The sequence below is a fragment of the Lissotriton vulgaris genome, chromosome 3_1 (assembly GCF_964263255.1).
Source record: "Lissotriton vulgaris chromosome 3_1, aLisVul1.2, whole genome shotgun sequence".
NCBI lineage: Eukaryota > Metazoa > Chordata > Amphibia > Caudata > Salamandridae > Lissotriton > Lissotriton vulgaris.
The window spans coordinates 243,724,445-243,739,370 of record NC_141689.1 but is presented as its reverse complement, the minus strand read 5'-3'; the positions used below and the strand labels follow the sequence as shown (position 1 = coordinate 243,739,370).

Below are 14,926 nucleotides of genomic sequence, written 5' to 3'. Positions count from 1 at the left end.
CTGCCTTGTGAACTGTCGCCCTGCCTGCTGGCGCTGCCGCGGCCTTCTGCAACCTTCATCCTCGTAGGGACCTGCTGGCGCTGCCGCAGCCCTTTGCAAACTACGTCCTCGTCGGGACCTGCTGGCGCTGCCGCGGCCCGTTGCTATCCACGACCTCCTCGGGACCTGCTGGCGCTGCCGCGGGCCGACCTTCCGGAACGCCGAGCTCGAGGATTGTGAGCTATCATCATTCCACCTCCATGCCGATCTCACTGTACCGTCTTACCTTACTTCAAGAACTATATATAAAAAGCGTTAAACCGTATCTTTGTGTGGTGTCCATCTGTGGGGGGGAAGTTACTTGTCTGTACGATCGCTAGGAGACGGCTCTCCCCGGAGGCCTCTCCCCTTGTCCTCGGCCGACCCTCCAGGTCCCGTCTAACAGAGTGTATATTGTTTGTTTATCTAGTCTTTTTACACACTTCTTTGCCGTTCTGTCTCGTTATTTAGCTGTGGTTTTTATACTACTTCGTTTTTGGGTTTTTATGTCTTAAGCCTACAGCTTCTCATGCTCTTTAATTGCCTTCCAGATTATTCAAAACTTCACTTTCCAATAAGCCTTATACCGTTCAGTCTTCTGAGCTGCATAACAATACAATGTATTTAATTTTTTAAAAGTTACATGTTGCAGCATTCATTAAGGGTGCTTTTGTTTGAATTCTGTGTAATGCCCCACTCCTACCTAACTTGGGAAAGATAATGTAAGTTACATATTTTTAAATTGTATCAACTGGTGATATTGAAACGTGCCTAAATGCATGTGTATGTGTGCTCTTACAGGGTTATAGTTTGCATGCCTCAATCACACACCATATCATACTCGTACCATAATATACAATAACAGGCCATGACTTATCACGCTAAACCATACTATACAATAACAGGCCATAACCTACTATATTATACAATAATAAATCATACAATACCATACCACACTACACAATAGCTGCCCATACCATACAGTACGATTAAAGTTTATACTACATCATACCATCCTATTCAATAATAGGCCACTCCATAACATACCATAAAAAAACAACCCATACCATACAGTGAAATCACATACTGTACAATGATAGGGCGTACAATACCTTGCTATTCAATCAAGTCACCCTCACCTGCTTTAACCTCTACCCACCCTTGTACATTGAAGTCATCCTCACTTCCCTTTGCCTCTACCCATTTATGAGCCCTCAAGTCACCCTTACCTCTAGCCATCCCTGAACACATGTCACCCTCAGCTCCCTTTACCTCTACCCACCCTTGAGCCCTCAAACCTAAAGTCACCCACACCTTGCCTCTACCCACTCCTGAACCCTCAGGTCACCCTCGCATCCTGTCTAACCCTGAGCCCTCACCTCCCTTTACCTCTTCCCAGCCCTGAACCCGCAAGTAACCGTCACCTCCCACCTGTGTGTGTGTGTGTGGCTGGGTGTGTGTGTGTGTGTGTGTGTGTGGCTCTGTGTGTGGGTGCAAATGCGATAGGTCTCGCATTTGCAAGAGATTAAGCTATTGGCATTGTAAATGACAATGCCATTTATTTATCTGTTTTCAAAACCAACACACAAATAAAACATTTGTCATGTTCAATGCCAATAGCTCTAACTTTTGCAAAGACAAGACCGTTGCATTGTAAATGCTTGTTATTTGTAGATGTCTATTTCATTTAGATTGTATTTTCGCTCACTTGAGGAAAAAGGGACGTGGCCGCTTTCTGAGCCTAGGTGTTTGACAAGTGTTGTCCTATATCAGCCTATTCTTTGAAAATGGGGATTTACTTTTGATTCTAATGTTGTACCGAGGGGAGCCTAATGAGGATTATTTCATTTTATTATGTTTATTATCTAGGAAGTGAACAGCAGATACAGTACTTGTCAGTATACATTTTTTTAATTTAGAGCTGTATTTATCATTTTCTCAATAAAACAATAGTATACAGAACGCCCATTACATTTTAGGTGGGTAACACACCATACATCATCATTTGTTGTGTTTCAATAATGATTACACAAAACATTTTGGCAATGCAAAAATACTATTCACTAATGCTAGCAACTCTGCTTAGCTTTCCGAGGTGTACCCGCCTGATAGCATTTCTCTGTCTACGAGCCTACTGATGATTGTGCTAGATGGTATGAACAGAAGGGTTTCCATACATCAAGTGGCCTGGATGCTGGGGGTTGCAGCTGTGTATAAAGTTCGCTATTGTTGTTACAATAGAACATACTGAATATCCAGCCTTGTTGCGTCGATGTAACTTTGCGTTTCGCCAGCAATAACGCCAATGCAGTAAAGCATCGGGAGTACTTGGTGATGTCTTGCACGTATCCTAGTTATGCTTGCAGGGGTGAGGGAGTAATGTTTATATCAGTCATGCGAGATAGTTTGTTAAACACACTTGTCCAAAATTGGGACACCCTGTTACATGCCCATTCGTATGCAAAGTCTGCCATCTGGCCATTGCATCTTGGGCAAGTGTGTGGGCGTGCTGGGTCAATTCGGTGTACCTTAGCATGGGGTGAAGTAAGCCAGACGTAGGAACTTGTAATGTAGTATTTTATGTTTATGATTAAAGGAAACTTTACGTGTTTGTTAACAACAATATCTACACTGGTTGTCTGTGAGAGGATGCCCCAGGTCTTGTTTCCATGCCCGTCTTATCCCCTCTTCCTTAGTTGGTAGCAAGGCAATAGCTGCTCTGTACAGTCTGGACATCCGGTGTTTCCCACTACTATCTTTCATAAGCAGTGTCAAGGCTGGGAAATCTGGTGGTTCTAGTGCGTAGCTACTAACCAGTGATAGAAGCAGCCTCTGCAGCCTACACAATATAAATTGATCCATGAATGTGGCTTCACTAAACCGGTCATCTTCTAAACGTGAAAATATGTGCCCTCCAGGAAAAAGGTCTCAAAGTGTCCATGCTAAACTTTGTTTAAGTGTGCTGCACTGTCTTCTCCTGCGTGATGGGGATCCAGAGATTCCCAGCCAGTGGGAGTGCGGAAGAATAAAGATATTGCGCCCCGGTTGCCCGGACAAGCTGCCTTCAGGCCCAACTGGTTATCAATACTGTTTGCAGATCCTGTGGATCTCGGGCCATGCTTATCAGCAATAAAGCCCAAAGGGGAGTTGGGTGATAAAGGTAAGCCTCCGGCCGCAAATAAGGGAACCTGGCATCAGTGGAACCAGTTCTCAAGAAGCTACACTGTGCTACCAAGTAATAGATGCAGAAATTCGGGATCCCAAATCTGCCCCGTTCATACAGCAGCGTCCGTGTGTCCCAACACACCCTGGATTGACCTCCTCCAAATACCAGTCTTATAAGATGAGAACGGAGCGTTGTAAAGAAACTCCTGTGTAGGGGTATTGATATATTCTGAAAAAGATAGAGAAACTGTGGGAGAACAACCATCTTTATCAGAGCGATTCTGCCTGCCATAGTGAGAGGCAGTTTCAACCAGTGGTCCACCTTGTTGCTCAGCTTCTCCATTGCTGGGCCATAATTCAGTTGGAGAATTTGCGACAGGTCCTTGTAAATGTGTATACCTAGGTACTTAACTGAGTCCTCGCACCATTTTAATTGAAATTCAGTGCCACGTTCACCATTCGTACAAGCGCCTTGAGACCCTTGCGGGTGAGTAGTGCGCTATACAAGTATCAATTTACCATGGGCTGGGTTTAGGGAGGAAGACTTCTGATTTAGACTAGTTGATGTGAAGGCCAGATAGGGCACTGTACCATGTGATCTCCGGAAGTATGGGCTCTAGGTTCTCGTCTGGCTGCCTCACATAGAGAATAATGTCATAAACGTAGAGTGTTATTAAAAGGGGGCCCGTTTTGAACTGTATGCCCCTATGGGAGTGATTATCTTGGAGATGGTGTACAAGTGGGTCCATTGCGATTACGAATAGTAACTGAGAAAGTGGACAGCCTTGACATGTCCCCCTTGATAGTGTGAAGGATTTTGTTAGTGAACCGTTAAGCCTCACACCTGACTTGTCAGTATAATTTTTGAATGTTCTGACAGTCTTTTTATTGTCTCGAGTGAGTGGGCAAACCACATTTTTTTCCAATTTCCAGCCATAAGAGGATTTTGCTTCCACTTCATGAACCATAGAGCACATTGTTAGGAAGGCTGTTCAGTATCGATTATAGCCTGAACATTTTAGTCACCCTTTTTTGGGGGGTAAGGCTTAGCTTTTGGAGTAGTCTTCTTCATTTTTAGAAAATCAGATCATTTTTGAGAGAATGTCATTAATTTTAAGACGACAGTAAATATGGATATGGGAAACGGTCTTAAAAAGATGTTAGTAAGTGGAAAGGCCATCCTTTATATGGTCTCCGCTCTTTCCCAGTACTTAATATATTTTGGAGGCTTGCGGCCTAAACGGTTTTAATAGTGTTAATTGTTTTGTTTTCATCATATTTTATTGCATTTTTAAGGTTGATTCCAAACCAGATGCCCAGATATTTGGTCGTAGTGGTTTCCCATGTTAGGCCTGCGTTGCTAATCGTAGAACTCGTACAGATTTTTGAGGGAGTGTTTCTGTTTTTAGGTCTCGGCTAAACACGCGGAAGCGCGTTGTCGCCGAGAACTTATTGTTAGCGTGTGTGCTTCCCAGGAGACACTCCTGGCCGCGCGCATCGCCTTGGAGGCGATTTGGCGCGCGCACGCGCTCGCTGTGGGCAGCTGCTGTCGTGCATTCACACAGACACACACCAGCGCCCATGCACGCACTTGCTCATACAATGCCATGCTTCAAGGAAGTAAAAATAATGTGGACAGAACGAATAAAAAGAAGTTAAACATGAATGCTAAAGCTGTGATGGGCACTGAAAATCGAAAAGCTTAAATCAGATGTGTGAAATAATAACGTACCGAAAAAACCCTGAAAAATAACATGTGCATGAAAGCCAAAAAGGATAAAAGCACAGTGCTAGTGCAATGAGTGAAACAAAACATGGTGCTGTGCTATATATGTCCTCCTAGATCCAACACAGTCTTACATCGTAGGTGCCAAGAAATATATGAGAGTACCTACATACTGCATCCGGCCGTGAAGGGCATTTACACTACGGAAGGGAGAATGCTCTAAAATGAATTATAACGTAGTGCTCTTACATACAAAATGTGTGTGCTCTACAGCAGATGAAGTGAAGCAAAACAGAAATACGGGATGGGCTGTGTAGGATACGATCCACTCACAAACGGCACACAGTCTACAAACATAGTAAACTGCTTTACTGCGGTGCCACAGTGCAGTCCAATACCGGCACAAGGAAAGTAATCCATCGAAAGGTCCACGTACCTAAAAGGGATAGAAGCAGCTGCTCATGGCATGTCAGCAAATCGCCATTATGGTGGGATGCGATTTAAATTGTCACACTTGTGCATGGAAGGACGACTGGTCGAAGAGCGTGTGCGATAGATCTAAATGGGCACCATGATACAGTGGTGCAGAAAGCTCAAAGAGTTTCATTAAAATAGCAATTAGTTGAATGATTCCTCTTTCCTTTAGACTTACATTAGAGATCTCGAGTGCTTCCCCCCTCGCACACAAACACACACACAAGGTCGCCAGAATTAAATTTATTGAAGACACTATGGCCAGGCACTTTGATTACAGGATCGCGCTGTGTTTTTTTTTTTAAACAATGCTACGTACACACGCTTTGCTTGGCGCGGCGTAGCTCTCAAAAAGTTAGGGTGAGTGCAGAGTTGTGAGTGCAGAGTTGTGAGTGCAGAGTTGTGAGTGCAGAGTTGTGAGTGCAGAGTTGTGAGTGCAGAGTTGTGAGTGCAGAGTTGTGAGTGCAGAGTTGTGAGTGCAGAGTTGTGAGTGCAGAGTTGTGAGTGCAGAGTTGTGAGTGCAGAGTTGTGAGTGCAGAGTTGTGAGTGCAGAGTTGTGAGTGCAGAGTTGTGAGTGCAGAGTTGTGAGTGCAGAGTTGTGAGTGCAGAGTTGTGAGTGCAGAGTTGTGAGTGCAGAGTTGTGAGTGCAGAGTTGTGAGTGCAGAGTTGTGAGTGCAGAGTTGTGTTATTTATGATTTAAGGAAAAAAAAAGATATGTCATGAGCAATGCCAATAGCTCTACTTTTAATGATGCCGAGACCATTGCATTGTAAATCCTTGTTTCCTTATGTAGCGTGTAATTTCTGAACTTTGCAAAGTTATGTATTGTGTTTAAAGGCTGCTTAGCTAGTAACATCTGCTTTCTGGGAGATCAGAACTTCATTGGTGTAAGCACCCACCTTTGTGGACCAGATTTAAATGGGATCCGTACTATTTTGTTGTTTTCTTAAGGGTATCAATAAATGTTCAATTAGAAGGATAACCTTTTTTTATCTAAATAATGCTCCTTTGTCTGAGACTTGCTTCAAATAAAGTATCAAAACGATCTAACTGCATCTTATAGTTCTATGATGAAATCGTACATCACCATGCTAAATTAAATTATGAAATCTCCACGAATGTTCCCCAGTCATCTTAATTTAAATGTAAATATTAAGCTGTAAAATCAGCACGATGTCACCACGCCCCTTTAACATCGTTGACTTGTTAAGAGCTGTGGTAAATATTCTTATTGATTCTGCCTAAACATGGCTGGTTTGCATATAATTATCGCATCGTGCGTGACTAGGCAGAGCCGCATATACAGTAAATGGGAGAGCCGGCTACTATCCTCTTCTCAAATGGAACTGTTAGGGTTAAAGAGCCTATTGCTACATTAAACTTTTTTTGTATCTGTCTTTGAAATTGTGATTGTCTTTGTGCCCTTCTTACCTCTTGTAATTATCTCATGCTGCCCTAGCTCATTAATAAAGCTATAAAGCAATAGAAGTTAAGACCAGTAGATAAATGTAAACGAAATTTGAGTCAAAGTAACAGTTTTTTTTCTCCCCTGTAGGTGTAGGCTATGTGGCCCAGGCTGTAAAACACTTGTACACTGGCACTGCTGTCTTCCTGCCAGTGTACTCTGTCCAAAAGAACAACTGCATCACCACTGGCCGACAACGTTAACACACTGAATCACTCTCTCCATCTCAGAGTGGCGAAAACTACACCTCTTTGCTGACTGCTACTGTCTAAACTCAATCTCAACAACTACAGCCCTTCTGGTAGGTTGAGCAGGAGAAAAGCGTGGGTGGTAGTATGCCAAGTAGAGACTACTTCCTAAAATAATTTTGAACCAGACCTTTCCAGATATCTGATCTAATTAGCAACTTGTGCGCTCTCCTCTTTCTTTATTTTCTTGGTCATATATGTCTACAGCTCTCATGCTCTACTGTAAAACTGTTACTCTTAGGAGGTGTAGTGATGAGATTTGGTGGTTTGGCTGGAGTGGGGAGTTGTAAGGTCCAGTGTAGATTTTGTTTTTCTCCCTTTCCTTTCCTCCAGTACTTTTTTAGTGATAAACATGGATCCACCCTGTCGCATAATTAGTTAAATGGGCAGCAGACATCCATGCAAGTTTTTGATCTAATGTTTGCAAGACCTTTTGATGTTGTGAATATCTTTGAGTTGGGTAACTCATAAATAGTCTGCTCAATATGTTTTATGCTGTAAGTGTTGTACAATTAAATAATTTTGGCATTTGTCACTTTTCATCTTTTTCAACCTATGGTGCCAGAAATGTGGATGTTTTCTTGATTTGTGTCATTGAATAATGAGATATTCCTTCGTTGTAGGACGATAGCGTCTAAAGTGGAAAAACACGTGTTAACTTACAATGAACAACGACAGTTTATGAAGAGAATGTACAGGCTGTTCTGTTCAATTGTAGAAAACAATTCCTAGGCAACTACAAGATCATTCATGTACCAATATAAGGAGAGTAAGTCAGAAATAAACAGAAAAAATATATTAAAAAATTATTTAGTTTTATTCAGTTGTGTCTACAATTGTCTCGCTAATATTAAAAAACAACAATAAATTCAAAGCATCCGTAAAAGTTAAAAAGACATAAGCAATATATTTCTACTTGGTCCAATATATAGAGTTATACATAGTTATACATATATAAAATTATAACTTCTTGTAGTAATTACTACAAGAAGATATAATTTTATATATGCCATATTTGTATGATTTTGTTTTTAACATTTTTTTGCAATTATATGTATAACTCTATATATTGGACCAAGTAGAAATATATTGCTTATGTCTTTTTAACTTTTACGGATGCTTTGAATTTATTGTTGTTTTTTAATATTAGCGAGACAATTTTAGACACAACTGAATAAAACTAAATAATTTTTTTAAATATTTTTTTCTGTTCATTCTGACTTACTCTCCTTATATTGGTACATGAATGATCTTGTAGTTGCCTAGGAATTGTTTTCTACAATTGTTATTCCCTGTCCTAGGAACTGAATCAAGTATAGTTCAGGGGGCCCTTGATAATTTCCGATATACAGGCTGTTCTGTTCACCAGAAGCTAATGCTTCATACGAGTGCAGTTTCTAATGTTGTTGAGCCCACATTTTTATGTTGCTCGTTGTACCTCATTTACTATGATTTTTTTTGTGAGGAGATATTTCACATAGCCATTTTTAGGACTTGTCTACTTAGCTGGCAAACGTTTTATAACCAAAGCCCCATTTGAATATCTGTGTGCAAATAGAGCAAGTATTTTATGGTATGTTAAACAAATAACACAATGTGTTCTATCTAGGCTGCCAAAGAAGTAGCTATATTGAAGCCAGTCTCACTAAGTCTCATTTACTACTGCAAGGAACCAGAATTTCTTCTCAAGGTAAGGCTTGTTACAGCTTGCTGTCTCATGCTTGAAGTCCAATATCAAATGTGTTGAGCTGCTTAGTGTGCTCTTCTTGTTGAGGCCAGTCACTGATGAGCAAAGTAGCCCTGAAGATCTTCTAGGAAGTCTTTACATGCAGTTCTCGAATGCAGGCTCCTCATTTTCAATCCACATTTTAACATGGAACCTCACAGTGGATACAGCTGTTTTCCCAATTACTCTGATTGCACAACTGCAAGTGATGATGCTCATAAGCTCACACTGAAGGATACAAAAACAAAAAGGTGAAATCGGGACTTCTGTGAACACCCTATAACTTTGTACAAAAGTGTCGGAAAAATCTTTAAAAAACCATTTGGCTTGTGATTCCACTGTGAGCAGCTAGTGGAGGTGGACCACGCTGCCCTCAAAGCTGATACTGTCTGCACAGCCAGGAGGGAAAAACTGCTAGAGACTGGTCTTGTGTATTAAGTGTTGTCTCCCCCCTCTCGGGGGGTGGGGGTACTTTCATTCCTGCCTCCTTTCATTCGTGTGAACTCCCTCTCCGTTGGCGCCTGTTCTCCAGCCACTCCATTCCCTCTTCGGTGCCTATATTCCTGCACAGATTTCCTGCCCCTACCTCCCCCGTTGAACAAGCTTTCCTGGACTTTCTCCCCTCATAAGAACCCAGTCTCCTATGAGGTGCTTTTTGTCTTCTAAACCATCTGTCAATCTTCTAGTTTGGATCATGGGATATCTCTCTCTCTCTCTCTCTCTCTCTATCTCTCTATCTCTCTATCTCTCTATCTCTCTATCTCTATCTCTATCTCTATCTCTATCTCTATCTCTATCTCTATCTCTATCTCTATCTCTCTCCCACTTTGGGGAAGGAGCTCGGAGATGTTTTCATAGATATTCAATCAAGGAGCTAGGATGCTAAAATCCCATATGTGAAGATTACGGTGTAGTGAGGGTGTAGCGCAACAGAAAGTAAAATAAACTAATGGTGAATTAAAACTGCCTAGGGAGATACAAAAATGGTCTTTATTGGGATGCTCTCACTGGCAGGATTAAAAAGCAGTGCAAAGAGTAGTATGGATATAAAACTACTCAGTTAATGGGTCGACATGTTTCATCCTATTTGATCAGTACTCTGTATCAGTGGCTATTCAAATGGCCTATTTCTGTTTTTCATATTGTCAATTAGCCATCTTTATCAAAAATGATGTTATCACACTTACCCTCAATAGTAGGATAATGTGCCTCACCCCGACCTGGCAGGCAGCTCAGGGAAGGAGGCCCGCTCTGTTGGAACAAGATTTATTGTCAAACCTCACCAATACTGTAAGTTGACAATACTTTAAAAATGCTCATTGTGTGTCCAAGTTCTGAAATGCTGTGTCTACCCCGAATTGGAGTAGTAGGTGAGTTGTTCAGAGAGTGGAGTACAATCTCACTTGGGGTCTCTGATGTTTCAGAATATTACAAAGATATATATATATATATATAATTTGTCATTATCTACAAACCAAGAGACTTTATCACTGCCCATTTTAAGTTCTCCCAGTTAACATAACGACCAAGGAAAAATCCCTTGGTTGAAGGGGTTAATTTCTTGCAATACCAGTGACTGTTCAAAATGATGAACATACAGGTTCGCCAAACTGGGGGTGCAAACGCTGCCCATTGATGTACCGTATACCTGTAAATACAATGTATCCTCGAACTTGAAAAAGTTTTCTTTCATCACTTTGCGGGCACAGGACATGATGAATTGCACTGGTGTTATATTATCTGTGAGACGATCTTCCAGCATTTGTTGTATAGTCGTCAGTCTCTTCCTGTGGTATGCACGTGTACAGAGACTCAACGTCAAAAGAGACCAAGAAGTCTTGGTCAAGCAAAAATGTGGGCATGCCCGATACAATTGGTCTTAAGAAAAAATCCACAATATTGCAAGAAAGTAACCCCTTCTACAGACACATTTGTGTCTGGAAAAGATATATAGATGATATCTTTGTTGTATGGAGGGGAAACTAGGAGACAAAGGCTTTCCATTCATGGCTGAATGAGAAGAATGAATACTTATGATTCACTCTGGAATTCTCCAAAGACAGGGTCGTCTTTCTTGATGTCCGCATTTTTCCGAAGGATGGCGGATTAAGTACGGAGCTATACAAAATGCCTATGGCTTGTAATTCCTTGTTACCGTATCGGACCTACCACCCTAAATCCCTCCGTGAGAACTTGCCCTTCGGGCAATTTCTCAGGATAAGGCGTAATTGGTCAACAATGGAAAAGTATAATGAACATGCGGAAACCTGGCCAAGGACTTGAGGGTGAAGAACTATCCGGCGCCGATGATACGAAAATCACGCAAAAGAGCTGCTAACAGAGAAGCGTTGTTGGAGATTAAATCACCTAAAGAAAATAATTCCAGAATCACTTTTGTCAACACCTTCTCTAGCTACTCTAATAAAATCAAAAAAAGCATCACTCATCACTGGAAGATACTGAATACAGGGAACAACAAACTTCCTGTTCCTAGGTTTGCGTACAAAAGAAGTTCTAATATTGGAGACAAATTGGTTCATTCCAGACCAAAAGAAAAAATGATAAAAGAAGGTCTAACAGCTTTATGGAATTTACCGCATGTGACGGGCCACTTTCCATGTGGGATGTGTTCGGTGTGCCCCCAAACAGAGAAAACTACACAAATTGACATAGGAACAGGGAAGCCATGGCTACTCTTAAAACATACAAATTGCAATAGTGATAAATTGATCTATCTGATTTGGTGTCCTTGTAAGTTTTGCTATGTCTGGATCCGAACATAAGAGTACTATCCGATGTAACAAGAGATCAACAAAGCTAACCAATCATTTTCTGGATAAACATCATGCAGAAACTGATTTACGTTGGGTGGTGCTGGAACAACCATGGATACCGTCACACATAAGACATCTCCAAATTTCTTCTATGCCGAGAACGGCGCTGGGTCTTCAGACTTAAAACTGATGTCATTGGCTTAAATGAGGGGATACCCTGGCTATCCTTATAAGTCAGGGGCTCAGGGATACATTGTGGAGACTGAATGTGTAATTTATCAGATTAGTTTGTTCCACACACAAGATATAGCTAGTGAAAACCAAACATAACGAGACTGGTATACCATGCTGCTTTCTTCCGGCAGTGACTATTCCCCTTATTTACTACTATCCTGTAATAGGGAGACCAGGTTCATGACGACCTCACCCCTTTTCATAGCTGCATTCTGTCCTTGTGGCAACTACAAAATAGCCTCTATCTCGCAATACCCGTGGTAGGGTGACAGAAGTGCTAGGGGTTAGAGATCTATTACTAAATACAGCATATATTGTTTGATGTCAGTGAACGTATGCCACTAGGAGCACACACAGGTGTATATTGCCAAATATATTGAAACATCAGAGACCCCAAGTAAGATTGTACTCCACTCTTTTAACAACTCGCCTACTACTCCAATTCGGGGTAGACACAGCATTTCAGAACTTGGACACACTATGAGCTTTTATAAAGTATTGTCAACTTACAGTATTGGTCAGGTTTGACAATAAATCTTGTTCCCACAGAGCGGGGTCTCCTTCCCTGAGCTGCCTGCCAGGTTGAGGTGATGCACATTATACTACTATTGAGGGTAAGTGTGATAACATAATTTTTGATAAAGATGGCTAATTGACAATGTGAAAAACAGAAATGTAATTAGAATAGCACTGAAATTGATTTTGCGCGATCCTTTGTTTTTTCTCCCTCTTATGTTTACAGATAGTACCAGTAATACCTGGCATCACTACGCAGGACTACTGGTGTTGTATCTTTTCATTTGTTATCACATTGTATGGTATTAGCAGCAGCATTAGAAAACATTTGTTTTGGTCCTAAAGAAAGCCACTGATACAGAGTACTGATCAAATAGGATGAAACATGTCGACCCATTAAATGAGTAGTTTTATATCCATGCTACTCTTTACACTGCTTCTTTTTAATCCTGCCAGTGAGAGCATCCCAATAAAGACAGTTTTTGCATCTCCCTAGGCAGTTTTAATTCACCATTAGTTTATTTTACTTTCTGTTGCGCTGCACCCTCACTACACCGTAATCTTCACGGGATTTTAGCATCCTAACTCCTTGATTGAATATCTATGAAAAGATCTCTGAGCTCCTTCACTACAGTGGGGAAGTTGTAGCTCCCAGTAGGACCAGGATTTCCTACTGGTAGGAGGAACCCATATGATTAAGCATGTCACTCTCTGGTGAGTGAGGGTTCTAGTCCTATAGGGATGATTCTCCCTCTCCCCTTTTAGTAGTATCCATTATTATTTTGAGAGAGTCCATACAAGGGATTGCACGTCCAGTTTCAAGATGATATATATATCCATCCGTCCATCCAGAGACGTGGGTCCCTTGCTCACTTTGCCACTGGATTCAATCTAGGCTGGTAGATGAGGGTTGTTCGCCCGAAACCTGTCTCTGGATGCTTGTTTCCGGTCCAGCGAGGACATGGCTTGGCAGTTTGGGCTGGACTGTTCCCATGAAGCACAGTGCCAAGACTGATTTGCATATAGCTGTGTCTGAACTGCAGTGGCAAAGTGAGCTAAAGAACGATTATGAATTCAACCCAGATCTCTGACGGGGGTGAATGTCTGAAAAGTTTCAGCACTCTCTCCATTATCTCCTTTAGTTTGCTTTGTTCACCCTAAGTTGGCTGGGTATGCCCAGACATGGGTCCCTTGCTCACTGTGCCACTGGATTCAAGCTAGCCTTGCTGATGAAGGCTGTTAGCCCGAAACCAGTCTCAGGATGCTTGTTTCTGGTCCAAGGAAGACATGGCTTGGCAGTTCGGCTGGACTGTTCACATGAGGCACAGGGTCAAGACTGACTTGCATAAAGCTGTGTCTGAACTGGGGTGGCAAAGTGAGCTAAAGAACGATGATGGTTTCAACCCAGATCTGTGACTGGCGGGGAGTGCCTGAAAAGTTTCAGCGCTACGTCCATCAACCCTTGTGTTTGTTTTATTATTACATTGCGTCATAAAGTGATCTTCAAAAATTAACTATCTTATAGACCAGGGGTCTCCAACCTTTTGTGTAGTGAGAGCTACTTCTGGTCAGTGAAAATGGTCGTGAGCTACCAAACCCCAAGCAACTCGCGCATTTTTCCGAGTGACTGCCCACAGCCTGACCTATCACGCAGCAGAAGTGACCTTTGCAGAACATTTTCAGGGCAACCAGGTTCGTTTTACTTTTCCCCCTACCCATCTACCTAGGCACGGGACAGACGCGCAGCTGTCCAAGTGCAGCTATTGATGTATATGTGCTCTAATAATTATTTGCAGACACTGTAATCAGGACGGTGCAGCAGCTAAACCTGCTCGAGCAATGCATGTCTGAAAACCTCTGGCACCTCCAAGCCGAAGGTCTGAGCCGTGAAAGCATTTTTCTGGCTACATTCAATAATTGTATTATTGCCCCTTTTCTGCACTCTTGGCCACGGCGCCCTGCACTACTTAAAGTGCAAGTCAGCAGCCCTCACTGCCTGCACCCTCCGACCACTGGGGTGTGGAAGCTGCGGCCCGCCATAGCATGCCATACAATACATACATACACTTGACTATTATGTTTTGAAAGGTATGGGTCGGGAGATGTCGGCTGTGCATTTAAGGAAGCTTTGTATAGCGCAGTAAATAAAACACAATGCACAACGATCCAAAGGGCCCCCAAACTGCTGCAGCTTTATATCGGAGAAATAACCATCCGGTGTACAAGACCCAAGAAGGCCTGCAGGCAGCCAAAACAAAATGAATCAGCCCACACTCACCTGCACAGCTACTGACCCCTCGAAACTATACGAGTATACGGCAAAGGGAAGCTAAACCAAACGCACGGATTCAACATAGGACTCCAGGCCAGGGAAAACTACTAGGTCACAAAAGAAGGGCGGCGGACCCGCTACCAAGTTAACACATCCCTGTTAACACCGCCGAGAGGCCTCACGGTTTGCCTGCCTTACCTGCTGCTGAACTGCTCGGTTGATAGAAGGCAGCAGGCTGTACTGGCGCAGTTCAATTCTCCAGCTTGCGGGACCTGCTGCTTTGCCCTGCCACGCCCGCTGCAGCTCCG

General features: G+C 42.4%; 1 protein-coding gene across 2 annotated transcripts in view; it reads left to right on the top strand.

Annotated features, from left to right (window-relative positions):
• SMAD2 (SMAD family member 2) overlaps positions 1–14,926 on the top strand; it is a 228,915-nt gene that overhangs the window by 26,737 nt on the left and 187,252 nt on the right. For both annotated transcript variants that reach the window (XM_086960358.1, XM_086960359.1), the window contains exons 2-3: positions 6,939–7,149; positions 8,706–8,786. The gene's annotated coding sequence lies outside the window, so the exon portion shown is untranslated. The remainder of the gene's footprint in view (positions 1–6,938; positions 7,150–8,705; positions 8,787–14,926) is intronic.